The sequence below is a fragment of the Bombus huntii genome, chromosome 1 (genome assembly GCF_024542735.1).
Source record: "Bombus huntii isolate Logan2020A chromosome 1, iyBomHunt1.1, whole genome shotgun sequence".
NCBI lineage: Eukaryota > Metazoa > Arthropoda > Insecta > Hymenoptera > Apidae > Bombus > Bombus huntii.
The window spans coordinates 21,017,472-21,034,761 of record NC_066238.1 but is presented as its reverse complement, the minus strand read 5'-3'; the positions used below and the strand labels follow the sequence as shown (position 1 = coordinate 21,034,761).

General features: G+C 39.3%; 1 protein-coding gene across 2 annotated transcripts in view; it reads left to right on the top strand.

Annotated features, from left to right (window-relative positions):
• The window catches only part of LOC126873613 (uncharacterized), a 123,489-nt gene that overhangs the window by 71,130 nt on the left and 35,069 nt on the right, over window positions 1-17,290 (top strand). For both annotated transcript variants that reach the window (XM_050634780.1, XM_050634702.1), the window contains exon 2: window positions 4,301-4,433. The gene's annotated coding sequence lies outside the window, so the exon portion shown is untranslated. The remainder of the gene's footprint in view (window positions 1-4,300; window positions 4,434-17,290) is intronic.

Sequence of the window (17,290 nt, the reverse complement as noted above, 5' to 3'; positions counted from 1 at the left end):
CTACATGTAATGAAAGTGTTGCTACGTATTTATTTCCGCGATTACGATCTACAATTCTCGATAATTTTACATGAAGTATATACACATTATATATGAGAGTGTGTTGGTAAATTTTCGCAAAATTTTTTACATATTCGAAATGTAGATAGCAAATTATTGTTTCGTAATTAGCAGATCATTTTACAAGAGGACCATAGAAGTGTGACGTGTGACAATCCAAAAGAAACAATGCGCTATTCCAACGTTAAAAGCGTAACAGGAATGCGCGAAATTACAGAAAGAAAGATTCGAATGGTATATATATATATATATATATATAGTGTATCACACTATGCGGCTGCTCTGGTATAGCGCACAAAATTACATACATTTCAATAAAAATAAACACGTTACTTAATACATGAAAGATCGCAGTGTACTATCATTCCAGGATCAATAACTCGTTTCCGCCGTCTTTCCATTATCCTGTCGAATTTGTCTAATCGTTCTTCGATTTCCATTAACAGTCGATGGTTCCGCTTCGCTCATGGCTCTTAAATTATCAAACGCCCTCGCTAGGGTAAACGTTTCAACCACGTAGACGTTAATTCAATCGTAACGCTGGCGTCGTTGTCAGATGATTTTACTTTCATCCCATCTGAAATTCATGTCGTCCCGGCTGCTGCGCTCGACTGCGGCCCAAAGAGGTTAGGACAGTGCGTTAAATATTGAACAACACGCTCGACGCTGCACGATTTCCAAGAGTTATCGATCATAAACACATTCTCGACCGCCGTGCCTCTGTTTACAAAAACGAGGAGGGAAACGGGGCACACCCGTTCTCATAGGTGTCTAGTCGTTAAATGAATCGGTAAGAGCTCCTTCACACGGCGATAAAGTTCTCGTAATTACGATAAAGCTTTCGATTAATTTTATAGCTGTATTTGTTTTTCAGCTTGCATCTATCGTAGCCATTATCTGTTCTTTAGTTTCGGTGCTTCCTTTCAACAAGCAATTTCCTTTCGTTCTTCTATCGCTTTGGTAAAACTAAGGTGTAAACTAGCATCCTTTCACCACTTGGCGTTTGATGACCGTGTCGAAGAGTCTCTTGTAGCGTTTATTACTAGAGTCGAGGAAGCAGTTGCTCGATGACCATTTACATCGAATGCTTTTACTCTCGCTGTATGGTCTTGCCAATTTGGTTAAACGTGTCCTAATGAAATTGAACAATTGACGAGAAGTGCGCTCGAACGCATTATCGACTGAGGGTTACGCACGTAAGAAGACGATACTCAGAATCTTGATTTTGACAACATATCTACAAGATCATCGGAAATGTACCCTATTCTTATCTAAGGATAATTTCTAATTAAGATGTACCCTATTCCGAGTAATTAACAAATACAGATAAGAGACAATGAAATCGGCGTGTATTTTTGGTCGACGAAGAGCAATCAGGGTAACGACGTTCGTGAAACGTTTCACAGCCTCGAACGTGTATTGCCACCTGCATGAATTGAGATAAACGATTTCACGGGTTTCGGTACCTGCATCGTCTATCTCTTCCTTTCTGAACCATATCGTCATTTGCCACTATCCTTGCATCAGGCATACATGTCTACTGCTTTAATCCATTCGAACATTATCTCATGAACGAGATAAGTTGCTCCACTGAGCTGCTTTGCTCCCGAATCCTTCATGGTCGTCCCCTCCGATGCTTCTCCGAACCATTTTAATCAGAACCGCTGATCGATACGGATAGACACGATCGAAACTGGCTTTCAGGTAGCCGTGTGGTTTTATAGACGAGGATTTAATCGAACCGTAGAGTGGGAGGAGGTTCTTCGTACAGTTTGGTAGATGGAGCGCGTGGTGAGTGTCTAGTAAGTGGATAGTTTATGGTGGTTCGTGGCCGTAGCCTAACCCAGGAGCCGGGGTAGCAACTCTGCTTCCGTGATTAAAATCTGATGGCGTTAACGGTTATTACGTGGTTATCGCGTGGCTTTCTTTTTACTGCTCTGTAATTGCACGCTTTTGACGGCTCGGAATCACCTTAATTACAGAGAAAGGTGGCGCACTTACGCGAACATGCCCAACTTATCGAAATTGATTATTACCAGACTGCGAATTTTTATACGAATTCACGTCTTCATGAATACGAATAAAAGAATAGGACCTGGCGAATGTTATAAAGCGTGCTATACTTTGGATATTTTCTATATCCAATTTGCTTGCATATCACGTGCATTCTATGCATTTTTGTGTTTCTAAATCTCTTATAAAAATACGCAGTCTAGTTATTAGATATCTGGGATTGGTAATATGATACTTCGGCAACTTATGGTAGCTTATGGTAGCCAATGGGCTTTACGTTATAACAGCTGACAATTTTATTCTTCTAATTGAACGATATTTCGTTTTCTCTGTATTCTCAGGCGCGCGCGCGCGCGCGCGTGTGTGTGTGTGTGTGTTGCAGAGGATTGTTTTAATCAGAATCCAAGGGTGGCAGTTCTCTGGTCGTTCGATCGAAATTAACCGTATCGTGGCATGCTTTCCTAGATACGGAATCAGATCGACGCGTTTCCTATTGTCTATGTTTCGTGTTTGGAGGACGTGTCTGCGGTCTAGACGGCCAAGCATTTAGTAAATAGGAGGATTGGTTCTTGTTCAATTTACTTAATTAGTAGTTAGGATTTTGCGTATTGGCTTACAAATAATATTGTAAAAGTAAATATTGGGGATCTTAGGTTATGAAACGAAATTTCGTTTTCCCGCCACTGGGTACAAAAGTTGGAGTTATTTGATGACAAAAGTTTTATAGATGAGACAATCATCTGAATTCCTCAGGTAGATGGAGTTGCGCTCCCTTGAGATGTACCGTGACTCTGACCTATAATGATCCCCAATGTAACGTAATTGCATGCATTCCGCCGGATATAATTCATCTCCATTCGAATATTCACACGGTTTACGATTAATCTCTAATTAATCGGGGCGTATCCTTAATGTTACGTAATAATAATGTTACTATCATATGTAAACTTGATAATTATCTTCTAATTCGCAATCAAAAATTTCCATACGTAAATTGGCTTCTCCGAGGACTATTACGTAACTACTAGATGCATTTACGAAACATCATGTAGCTTCTACGTACATTTTCATGTATATTTCAAACTTTACCAATATAATTATGCGCTGCTTGTAGAAAACACTGTAAGTGCCAAGAAACGAGTTTTCTAGGAGGCAAAGAAAACACGCATTAATGTAGTCCAAACTCATGAAAAAGAAAAATGATGTGCAAAAGAGCCTCTATGTGCCATCTCTTGGTTGTAAAGAAAACTCAATGTTTCGTTCATTTAGGATAACTTAGATAGACGGCACGCGCAAAAGCTAAAAAATAATTAACTAATGTTCATTGGCACTTTCTTTTTTCTATATAGACGACCTTGTGACGCTGTCTTGTAGAGTTATTACTAACTATTTAGACAGGGAAATTGCATTTAGATTCTATAGCACAGCATTCTTATTGGCACGCGAGACATCTTCCAGTAAAAAAAAATAAGTTTTTCAATTTTGGCACTTACAGTGTTTGTTACAAGCACTCCTCAATTACGAAATTTCAAAATATTTTATGCGCACATGTAATGACATATACATGATGATGACACTTATCAATTCTCGATGTATTTAATTTCCCCTGCCGTGTAATTGTTTGTTTCATCGTATGTATTCCAATCTTCTTGGTAAACAGACAAGTGCGTGTCTGCCTTCATGAACGCGCTGTACTTTATTTTGTGTTTTATGTTCCACTTGATCGCGTTGTCGGGCAAGCGTGAGAACTGTAGCCTGTCATTGCGCGCGATTTTAATACTTAGCGTGTAGGGATCACCGTAATGGGCGACAGTAGAGTAATGGTCTTGCGGATAAAAAGGCGGCTAACAACGAGGAAAACGCCTCGTAAAAGGTAATGAATTTACGGACGCGTTTTCCCTAATATCACGCGCTATATTATGGCGCAACGCCAACCTGGACGAGCCTCCAGCAAAGGGAATGAAAAAGCGACGTAAAAATAATAAAAGGGAAAATAGACGTGTAAAACTTGAGGTTAGACAAGCAGAGTGCGGAAACTGATTCGAAATGGCGCATGGACCGACGCCACGTATGAAAAGTACGGCAACGTAATATCACAGTGATTAGTTGCCATGTAGAACAATTATTGTAGAATTAAACCGGCCTCAAGGATAGTTGGCTTAGCGAATTACACTATGCTCAAAACGATTATTGCCGCATTAATTTCGTTTTATGCGCCTTGTTGCAGGTCCGAGTCGCGGAATAATTCGGTACAACGACTTCCCTCGCTTCCTTCTACGAAAACGGCCTCCTATTATTAGGTTTGCTGTTGAATAGCAGACGACCTCAATAAGCAAGACCGCCAACCCTAGAAAAAACAAGTAGGTATACCTATAATTTATATATATATATATATGTACATTTTTCTTCCTCTACTTATACCTGCTTTCTTTGTTTCCTTCTTGGCCGAGACTTTTGTTCTTCTCTTTTCACATGCACCGTGTTGTGCACCTTTTTCACGCAGGTCCAGCGCGCCTCGCGTCTCTGCGACTCGTTAACTCCTAACTTCTCTCAAAGGAAACACTAGGCGCTCACCCCGTTATTCGACAGTAGAATCTTCTCGACTAATTTTTCTATTTCTGCGCTAGTCCGTGTGAAGTAATGAGCGTGAGAAAAATATTTCGCCGCGCCGGGTTCTCTTTGAGAATTATTAACACGAACCTATAAGCACGCGCACATCCCACGCTCGAATTGTTTAGACAGATATTAAATAGCGATTAAACGCGTAGCTTCGATTTTTCTCGATTAAATTCCGATTTAGTTTTGTCGATTCTCTAGATTGGGCTTAGCAAAGAGCAGCAGGTATTGTAAGGTTATGTAAGAGATCGGTTTGAGGTTATGTAACATTTTTCCTAAGAAACGCGAACGTTCTGTTTACTATTTCGTTGATATCAATCATTTAATGGAATTTTGGATGCTTATTACGGAAACACGTTCTTCAACTCTCAATCTCTGTTTACACTCGAGCGATGTTCTTCTTCGTTCATCCCCACCCTTTCATTCTACCGCCTTCGAAGTTTCTCCAACCTCGAACCGAAAGCGCTGAAATGGGCGAAAGCATGCAAAGTGCGTTACGACGATAATGGGCGTAGTAAATAAGCAAGTGCAGGCTAAATTATAGCTGTCCCCACCCCACATCCATCTTTGGTCCTGCTTAGGACGAGTAAGAGAGTGGAAGAGGGGGCAGCTGCTGAAACCACTTAACTTAACGAATCCTGCGGATAAAGGGTTATGTTTGGCTGCACAAAGGAGAACACTCGAAAAAATATAATTAAATGCTTTATTCATAATTCTCTTTCGTTCTCCGCTCTCTTGTTCGTCTTCCTCGCCCTTCCAAATTTCCCCTCTATCTTGCATCTCGTTTTCTCCTCTCTTTCTTCTGTGTTTTTCTTTTTTTCCGACACGAATAGAAGGGTGCACGAGCCCGCAGATGCAAATGAATATAAAACAATTGTTCGGCCTGCCTCGGGAAATGCGACAAACGAGCGTGAGCACATTCGCGTTATTACGCATGAGAGGTGCATGAGAGGCCAAATTTATCAGAAGTACAAGAGAGACGCGCGTTCGTCTAGCTGCAGGGGGTGAGGGGGCCCAGCAGATCGCCGAGCCGGTGTTAGAGGAAGGTGGTAAGCAGCCAATGACGATATAGAGTTAGGGCAGTGGAGAAAAGTCACGCAGCATGTGGAACAGAGACACACGTACAACTATGTGTGTAGGGATCCTCTGAAGTATCCTGGATGAATATCAGAGTTAACTATTCTGGCTGGTTTTCGTCCCGTTTTCCTCCCGCTCTCTTCTTCTCTGTCAGTTTGCCCGTCGAAATTACGTTTTCGAGTCACTCCACCGAACGCGATTTGCCTATGCATCGAAAGAGGGAGAGAAGTTGTTCATCCTCTATCGGCGGAATTTTTGCAATACGCTTTTGAATAGCCGCCATTGCTTGTGCTCGACTGAACGCGGAGCTTTTCAGCGGGACACAAACACATATATACATAGTAACACGCAAGCAGAGAGACAAACGTGGACTTAGGGTGCGAGAAAGACGGAGTATACAGTGGATGGGGGTTGTGGGGATGGGGAGAGAACGTACCGAGTGATAACTATTCCCTCCTGAAACTGCACGTTGCCTTGTTGCCTGCAGGAAGAAAAGCTGTTCTGGTGCAAATTGAACGGCACCGTCGAGTATATAATTTGCACGTAACAAATTCGTTACCGTGCCGTTTTCGTGGCGTTGATTAACCGGCTGTGTTTTCATATTAAATTCATGTTTACGGTTTTTTATCGACTACACTTGCGAAATGTATAAATCAATTATACGATCAAAATACACGTTTCGTCGGTTTTCAATTATCGATTAATCCGCCAAATGTTACTGTTTATCTACGAAGTTCTGGTTATTGTATTCAAACAGGTCGCTTAATATTATACACATATACACGATTCCGATAGTTGAAACGTATTTGATCGTAATTACGTACCTATAATGTGTGACTTGTGCATCCACTCTAAAGGCGCATTCTCCCAGGAGTCTGTTGCAGAATCTTAGGCCAAACTAACGACCAGATACTCTATGAACTTCATCTATATCCCCAGTGTATTATCGAGATTAAAAAACATGTATATATCCGCTACATCGGTTCACCAATAGGAATACAGGTTCTCACCGCGCGAAAGCCATCCAATGAAAACACATAGGGGGCGTTGAAAGCAATGCAACGGGGTCCTCCATTCTGTTCTCGCTTTACTCTCTATTCGTGGCGGATATTTTCTTACATGGCACAAAGGGGACCGGGCTGTTCGTAATAATTATTACCCTCTGCCACATATGTGCCACATCCAAAGAAACAGAGACGGACAAAAGGAGGGACGTGCAAAGGAGTGGCAAGGGGAAAAAAGGAGACACAGTAGCGAAGGAGAGCAAATGAACGAGGGTTTGGAATAGGAGAGTGGTGGGAGCAGATAGAGGACATATACGTCGTCTAGTCTCGGTGTGTAGTCGCACGCGCCCCGGTATCGAACGAAAATGTCGGTGCAAGGAGCGAGAAAGAAGGATGGCAAGGAAAAGGGGTGTGAGGAGGGGGGCTATACGCGTAGCTTGGCAGATGGGTGCGAGAAAGACGAGAATATTGGGCGAGTCTGCTGCCGGCGAAACTGGCGTGATTCCAATGAACAGAGGAGGAAGAGAGAGAAATACACAGGTACATGTCGCGACACAAAACGGGTCTAGTCATTCTCGAAATAGGCGGCTGGAATGTCAGTTCTCGGTAGAGCGTGAGACAAAGACAGATGGATAGAAAGAAACCGGGGATAAAACAAGAGAGAGAAGGTTCTACCTATCCGCCGCACACTCTTCTCTTCTCTGCTGCTGCTGCTGCTGCTGCCGGGTCGTTCGTTCTGTTCTTGTTCTCTTCTTGATTCTTCGTTCTTTATAATACGAGCACAGGGAAGGAAAAGGCCACCCATGTCTAGGCCACGATCTTGGAAGACGCTGAGCAGCCAGTCGGCACAAAGGAGAGAAGAACGACAAGCGCGACAAGCGGGCCACCGAGAAAGATACCGATGGCATTTAATAGCTTACCTCAGGACGTTTTAGATAATGACTGGCTGGACCTCGAAGTGCCTTCTTTCGTTTGATTCCGACTGTGGCGCGGCGTGAGCAAGAGAGAGGCTATGTTCTCTCGAGTGAGGGGAAAGAGAACGCAGACTGAAAGAGGGGAGAGAAACGAACACGAATAGATAGGCGAAAGGGGAAGTACGCCGCTCTCAGAGCTTGTTGAAAAGATGGGCGAAACAGAGAGAACGCTGGTGAAATGAAATGATTGATACCAGTCTTTTTCCTTTTTTCATTTTTCTTTTTCCTTTTTTATTTTTGTTCGTTTTGCCAAGGTCTATAAAACGCGACTGAAAAAGTAAAATTAATTGCACGCGGGAGTTATCGTTCTTTCGAACGGAAAAAACGAGCGACGTGAATGGGCGGGTGTGAAATACTTTTTGCTCCATTGTTAGAACATTCTCGAAAAATGAGCGAATTCTTTTCTTCTCCGAGTTAGAAATACATCTTCGGCGCATTCGCTACGAGGTTGATACAATTATCGAAATGCAAATTAGATGTCGTCGACGATGTTCATTGATTGTCCTGGTAGTTTTTATACCTCTATAACATTTGTACACATTGGTCTCCCACGAGATGCGAGAAATAAAAGAATAACGAAGAAAATGGCAACTTTTGGCATCACCGTTGTTCCGTTTCCACTAGTTTTTCTATACGCGTTTCTGAACTGACCAGTCCGACTAGAAAACTCGGTGAAGTGGGAAACACGGTGTTTAAACAAAACGAGGAAAAAAAACAGTTGCGAGAGAGAAACGTTTTCGCATTCGTTTAAATTGAAATCGCGGTGGAGCGCTCTGGCTGAATGGTGGGAAGCGCTGAAAACGTTTAAATTCGCGATAGTGGTTGGCAAACTTGTCTCTTGCGTTCACCTTCCTTTCTTGAATTAAAGTTTTTTCGTGCGCACGGCTACTTTTTATTTCGCATATATGTTTTTCGTAACAACCGCTCGTTCTTTTCTTTTCATTTTTTATTTTCCCAATGACAACTCGGTGTTACACTTTTCGTTAATAATAGAAAAAGTCTGACGAAATAGAGACCAGAGGTGACATTTGGCAACTCCGACGAATCGTGTGCTTGACAAAATGCGCTACTAATAGCCGTTCCCGTATTTCTCGTAGATTTGTTTCGAGCGAGGCGTAGATGAATTATTAAACTCATGATTGAAGCGCCGAGAGTGTATGAATAATCGTAGTTTCTACTCTGAATGATAAATCTCTATTGTCGCAAAATTTATGACCGACTGCAGACTAAAAAATATTGTACGAATATTGGTACTTGTTAATATTCATTTATACAGTAGTTGGCGAAAGTACGGCAACGCTTATAGAAAGCTTTTATGAATATATATATATCAGATGTGTTACACAAAACATTTTGAATTTCCATTAACACTGTAATGGGACCCGATTGTCGTGATTATGTTGGTAAAATTTAGAGCAAATTTGACAATGGACTTATTTAATGGATATTTAATGCAAGTATCGCAAAAATATTTGAACACACAATTATTATCCATTACATTAAAAACCTCAATGTTCAGTGACATCATTTTTTATTGTTATTACGTGTTTAAGATGGCTGTAAATGCTGCATATTGATTTTTTTCCCAAGTATGTATATACTTGTAATAAATATCTTATAACTTCTGTATACAGTTTCAGATTAGTTTCGAATTTAACCAACATAATCATGACAATCATTTTCATTGCAATGGTAATGAAATTTTCAAAGGTTTCATGTGACTTATACAATATGTATATATATATACAGTTAATGAAAATACGTTATTAAATATATATATCCAAAATTTCTATGGTAGGTGTCAACGTATTTTCATTAACTGTATATATATATATATATATATATGATTGCATTGTTTCAATTTAATTCAGAAGCGAAAGTTTATGATGAAACTTTGGCATTAAACTTACAATAGGGTTTGAAAAACAGTACTCTATACATTTGTTGTAGCAAGAATATAACCTCGGATATCACGGACACGTATAATAAAATAAAGTTGCTTTTAAGCGAGGGAAACTTAGTGGTACGTGATTTGCAGTTTATCGGCGATCGACGAAAAAACAGAGTGCTACGTGATCTGCGGTTCACCGACGCATGACAAAAAGGTTCGTAACAGGCAATTCACACTTTGCCATGAACTAAAAAACGTACCATAGTATATGATCATAGATGTCGCGAGGAACGAATAAGTATCATGTTAGTCACGATTTGTATAAACTGTTAATACTATGTGACATGTTCATCGCAAAAAGAAAATCGTACTATACTACGTGTTTTGTGCATATGACGTCGTACATAACCTCTGATCGACTTCGTTTCGCAATGTTTATAGGTTAAAATTTTTTACTGATTCCTTAACCAAATCTCGTACGAGGTCAACTCGAACATGTTGTACGTACCTGCTAGATGCAGATAAGGGTAAAAAACATTTCGCATGAGATTTTATATGTTAGAGGTTCACTACCATTTATAAGTATTTTTGGCACCTAATGCAGTTCTCCAAATACAAAAGTACATTTTGCTTCTTGCCATGACTGGAAACAAATGCTCTGTTAAATTTTGAACTGCAACGAGAAATGTACCTGTATCATTCAAGTTCCATGTTTACCTGTAGTGAATAGATGACACTTCATAGAATCTATAGAAACTTCTAGAATGTGACTAGAATCATATATTTCAATTACTCTACTGTTCCAACATTGAACATACTTAATGTCATTTAATTCAGGTTTCTGTGCCAATTTTCATCCACCTTCAATTACGACTCTTTCAGTTGTATCGAGTAATATCAATTACTGTTTTATTAATATGTACCAACCATATACAATTCCTTGAGATAAAATCCTGGAGGAAACTTAGATTGAAAAGTTTCATTTGAAGTACGTCTGTACATATTTGTAATAATTTAGAATTATGTAGTTACACGTGGAACAGAAGGCGTTATGCATCTGCTCTGTGATGTAATAATAATGCGCAGGAGTGTTCCAAACAGTTTGCGCTGTTATCCCGGACGGAAGTAAACGCGACCATTTAAGTCTTGGTAGAAAGTGTAGACACGAAATCATTAACGCGATACATAACTGTCGGTTCACGTTAAGAGAACGTTAAGAGAAGTTACATCGTGTTACTACGGTAGTCGGTAATCTCCTTTCTTTCCGTTTTCACCTTTTTTCTCATGGTACGAGTAAGATGCACTTATGTCACCGGTTCTTTGCTTTATTATGCGAACATATTACCCATTTATCGTAGCATCGCCATACGAGCGACTATTTACTAGCAAATGCGTATAACGTGTAATTGACCCAAACGATAACGTGATCTGTTACAATCGTGAGAATATGTTAATGGAGAGAAATCTCTTCCCATTAGGTTCAGTCTACATGTATTCTGTACATATTAAGGCGGGGAATTGTGCTACGTAGGAAGAGAAAAAGAAAACAAAAATCTCTCTTCCAGTGCTTTCCTAGATCTCTGTCCACCGCAGGATCACTGCACTCTTCATCGCGTATTCCGTTCTTAGCTTCTCGTTTCCTTTCTATGACTTCTCCGCACCGTGGTTAATCGCTATGTAATTGTAGTCAAGAATCCAATTTCACCTCAGACATTCTGCTTCCATTTAGATTTTCCATAATGTGTATGAGAAAAGTACCTTCATTTATTTGGTATGATGAAAATCCCTAGGATAATTCCCTAGGCATTAAACTAAATTCAAAGACTTGGAATATCAGTAATACATCTATAATCTATTATATTGAATATATCATAAAATGAATTGCATGGTATTTTTGTAAATGCGTTATTACATTCTCCTACAGTAGCTCACGAACGCACAAGTTATAAACTATATCAGCGCATGTTGTAGGAAACTTTTCTATATATATATTGCGTGTTATATAAAACATTTAAAATTTTATTACATTTTAGGATAACTTTAGCGAGCCGTTATATATCTGTAACACGCGTGTTTTTGATGCCTTTGTTCGACGATCGATTCGTTGGCAGGTTTCAAAAATTAAGTTACATCTATCGCAAAAAAGAAAATTCGATTTGCATGCATCGTCGATAAATCTTGTTGTTGATATTTCGATACGTGTATTCTTCTCGCTCTTGCTCTCTCTTTCTTCGTTCGAACAGTTACCAAATTGCAGCCTACGGGGGCAAGCCGATGTTTCATCGTATAATTCGCCGAGAAGCAAAGTCGCGAATCGCGCGTCGATATTATCTTCTCGCGGCCGATATTATCAACCTGTGGAAGCAATCCACGTGCAGGGTGGCGCGTCTCGCATGCATAAACTTTGTATACACACGGGGCTGAACTGTGTGCAACGATCCCCGTGGCAAAAAAACGCCAAGCGCGAATGTGTGTGTGCGTTGGAGCGCGTAACTCGAGGCATAGTCGATAATTCGATGCACGTGTGTACGATCGACGCCAGTGTCTCTGGTGTATTTTTCGATAATATTCTCGAAAGAAATCCTCTTCTGGCATGTAACGTAACTTGATACTGATTTTTTTTATCAAAGAATGATAATGCGTTCTCATAAAATAGATATTTTACAGTTCGTTGTAGTTAGTAAATTTGCAAAATATCAAAATTAAAACAACACAAATTTGAAACGTTTCTGGGACTTTGTTCCTCGAAAGAAACCCTGGAAAGAAACCCTTTTTTGGCGTGTAACGTAACTTGATATTGATCTTTCATCGAAAAAACGACGATGTTCCTATAAAATAGACGATATTTTGCAATTTGTTATATTTAATATTGAATTTTTAAAATTGAAATAATACAAATTTAGTTTGAACAAGGAACAACAACGTTTCGCTTTTAACAATACGTTTGGTCGAGGTAATACGATGTATCGGATGTATGACTGATAGAGTAGCAAGCCGAAGTGACAAGTAGTATAGTTTAAAATTGTGGCGACAAGTAGTAGTATGTATGATATAACTAGTGACCGAGTTTTTTTTATGTTGTTTCGTACGTACAGTATTCTTTTCTTGTTTGAGTTTACGATATTCCTCTGTGATTTCTAGCTATGGACTGGATCGGTTACAAGATTTAAGAGCGAACTACCGAACACGTAAAGCAAAGTTTGAAATATGAGCGTAGGATCTATCTTTTGACAGACACACCGGTACCATCGGGATTTCTGACTCCAGATTAACTTCGAATCTGGCTTATTGTATTTTCTGCTCGGTCGTATACAATGCTTTGTGTGCACCACTTATGTCCAGAACTATCGAACTAAACGCTTTATAGCTGAAATATGATTTGCCAGATGGCGACACCTCTCCTGGAATAATGGCTACCCGCATGAATGAAACATCGAATTTCATAATGACTAAACTTCTTCAATTTTCATGAATTCTTAATATTGTATAAGATTTAGTTCCTCTAATAATTTTCCCCTTAAAATTAGCATTCTGAAATATACTCTGAACAAACCGTTCTCTGTGCTATATTTTAACGTTCCATTTTAAACAGAAAACTATCATATCAAATATGGGTGACGCTCTTCTTGTTCCAGTTAATTAAATATAGGATATTATATAGTTTTTTTTAGTTTATATAGTTTTTTTACCTTTTTTTCTCGCTTCTTGGTGTGCGACAGTTTGCCTCTTCTTCTCATAACATAGGCTTGCCCTGTTGATTCTTATGAATCTCCAAATGGTGAAACACCTTCTTCATTTTCTTCCGATGGTTGTGGGACAGTATTTTCTGAGGACGCATCGGACCATTCGGAAACGAGAATTTCCCGAAATTTTTTTATCTGTATGTTTTTGTTTGTAGCTGTTTGGTACACAATTAGAGTATTTAGTGTAGTTGTTACTAAGAGTAAATGTAGTGCTAATTTCCGATACCACTTGATGCTTTTCCGTATCGTAGTAGCATATGAGACCATCTGGTCACTTCTGTCGATACCAGTTTTTCCATTATTATGCAATTACCGCCAAAGGTCTCTGTTTCGGAGGACGTCCACGATATATAGAATTCGAGCTTGAGATCATAATGGGTGCATGTTTTGTTGATAATATTCTAACATCTCGAACATCTCTCCATTTGAGCATCACAATATCGTTCTTATCTTCTCGTGCTATCATTTCATCTCTCTTCAACGGGTAGGACATTACGTAATTGGGCATATATTTTTTGTTGTGCCGTACAATTCCAACGACATGCTTCCAACGTTCTGCGTACCGGCGGTCGGATTTGGATCCCGCGGGAAACAGCCGAATTATGCTGGGCGACTAACCTGTCAATATAATAAATTCTATGATCTTGTTAATATTATCGATAATATTATACAGTTATTGGAGACAAAAATGATTGTGTCATGCATATTATTCGTAAAAAAGGTATTTTTGATCGGTAGATTTCTTTATTAATATCTAATAACCTCTTGCTGATACTATCCACGCACGACATTATTCGTTTACGAGGAATAAATGTGGTTGTCCCACAAATGCTGTTTATATGAAAAATAGCTTCGATACTTTGAACGCGTAACGAATACCGCGTGCGAAACAATCTAACCACAAACATAAGTGCTATTTGCACGTTGAACCTCATTGCTAAGTTACAATTGAGTACCTCTTCAATGAGCTTACACTCGTGAGCATTATACGTACAATAGATCGTGATAATTACTGTTATATGGGAACTTATCCTTGAGTAGTGCTTAGTTTATGTAATCACTTCGACATATTCATCCTTCATAAAGATTCGATCCCCATTTTTTTGAGCCCCCCTTTAGGTTTGTCCCCTAACCTCTCTATTCGTTAACCTCTCCATTTTTTAACGATATTTATTTCTTTTTTCTTTGTGTACCTAGAATACAACGTACAATATTAGTAATATGTACAATACGCTAATTAAATGTGTCAGTGACATAAACGATATTTGACAATTTTTATGAGGCCAGCCGGTGATAATAAAAGTTGAAACATTTAATAATTGCAGGACGTAAATACGACGACAGTGATTAAGATAGGACAAAGCATCGTAGTAACTATCCTAAGTACACGTTCCGTTTTTCATTTCTTTTTGTTTTTTTAATCACTGGTCGTGTACGACACTCCCATCTGACATGCTGAGTAATTCGAGAGGGAACAGAACGATTTTTTCGTACGGCGGATCGTGACGAGGCCAACGAAAATAGCACCCTACAGAGACAATAGCGCGTGACGATCTTAAGGTCAATGTACAGAATTTTATAAACCGTCCTTTCATCGATAGGACACGCTGCACTTCCGTCCTTTCTTCCCCTCTTTCATATTTTTTCTCTCACTTTTTATTATTTCACTGCTTATAACCCTCGAGCAAAAAACGTTAATGAGTTGCCATTTTAGCGAGTATAATACGTTTATCTTGGCGATTTTATGATAATTAATTACCCGTGCAATTACGCGGTACCTTTTTAAATTTCGAACAGACAAAACATTTTAACGAACGGACAAATCGTCGCGTAGCGTCGCGTCGCGTTGCGTCGAGGCGAATAACGGTAATCGAGAAATCTGTGGCCCTCCCCTTTATCGCATTTATTTCCCAGGCGGAAAAAAGCGTATCGTGCCATTGAAGCCCAGAAAGCAAAAAGAGCAATAATAAAAAAATTGCATTCCATGGAAATATCGTACCGGTTATGAATTACAAAAGAGGCTAAAAATGCATTTTATTTCCATAAATTTTCTGGAAATTCCTGCTGTATTAAAAAAAAAAATCGTTTCTGACTTGGTTCGAAATACACGATTAGTACATTCGATGTTTCCGCGTCGTGACTAAAAAAATATTGCATTCACCCTGAGTACATGGAGAGGTAACGCGAGGAGAAAAAAGGACGCGAAATCTCTCGAAAACATGATTATCGGTTCCCTGGTAGATTAAAGCAAAAGAACAAAAAAAAAAAAAAGGAAAAGACCAGACGCGCATAATACCGACGTGGGAGCCTGAAAAGCGTGTAATTGTGCTACGGATATACGTGTGGCCTTCTCTCTCTCATGGGCGTCGGCGTCTGAGGGTGCAAAACTGTATACAAGATGAAGCGGCGCCGCTTTGTTGCGTACCTTCGCCGTGCTCCTACAATTAGACAAGCCCTCGTACTCATTTTGGTGTACTCCGCGCTCGGTATTCTTACAGAACGATGAAAGAGCGAAAGGAAAGAAACACGGGCCCGTGAGAGCTCCGAGAAGACGACGAGAAGCGATTCCGAGAAAAAGGTAGACGCGTCTGTGACTCGAGGCGTATCACGTTTCGATGGAGTCGCGCGACATGTGTACATATAGCATCCTGGCGTGACCTAACCTCCAATGTCATCGTGTATCGTGGCCACTTAAGGGGGTATTCTGGTCTAGAGGCATGAATTTCGGGCGATTTTTGAAGCTCTGTACAAGCCAAACAAAACACATTTTTGCTATCCTTCTTTTTAGCATTTGTTTATTGATATTTCGAGATTACGTAAAAAATTCACTGAAAAAAACTCAACGTTTAAAAAGTTACGAGCTGGCAAAGTGGGTGCTGCCAAAAAATGGGGTGTCATGGCGTGCATGATATCAACCCTTCTGGTCATCCGAGACAAAAATGCGAACGGATTCTTAATTAGTATGGATGCCGCTATCGTCTGAACCTTGGAAAAATAAATACAATATTTTTTCACAAAATGACGGCCGTTTGAAAAAAAATGTCTTATTTCGCACGTTTTTTTTTTTTTTTTTTGACAATTCCGAACGTTTAAAAAATAGTAATATTAAAGATTTTGAGCTGAGCGTGATCCGGACGATAGAGGAGTATATAAGGAATATTCAGACCAAATTTAAAATAAATCGGTTCGTTAGAACTTGAAATATCGTGCACGCCAACTCGAAAAAAGTAGTTTCGAGGAAAACGCGTTTAAAGTTTTGAGACAAGTTTACTCGGACCAACGTCTACCGTCTACTATTCATTTGTTCCGGGCTGTAACATATAAAATAATTGAAATTTTGAAAAATCCTTTTAAGGGCATATTCTTGAATGTCTAAACTTTGGAAATATGAAAAAAAATTTTTCGATTTTTTCAAATTTCTAGACCAGAATACCCCCTTAATAGATGCTTGTATGTCATCTTTGTCTGTTGTTGTTGTTTTGTTGTCCATAGAGATACGTGGAATAAAAATTCGCGCCTTGCTGCATAACCTAACCTCGACAATTTATTGTGCATTGCGATTACTTGCTCAATCGTCGAATGCTGTATTAATTTGTTGTTTTATAGTTTGTGGAGACTTATATAATCTCTAAAGTATATGATCTAAATATAATAAAACAGTCTACAAAATGATTTCAAAAGCTAATCTTGTTTTTTTTTGTTTTTGAGAGTTGAAGAATCTTTCGTTTATATCGGAAACATAAACATGTTGTGAAAATACAACGAACTGCTTACCTTGTTGGTCGAAAATGTTGAAGGATACGGAATTTGTGAATAAAATAATTACCAGGATTTTAAAAAAGTGAATATTTTCAAATTTAGCGAACACGTTTAAATATCGAGTATTCTTTGCAACGCACAGAATGTTGAATT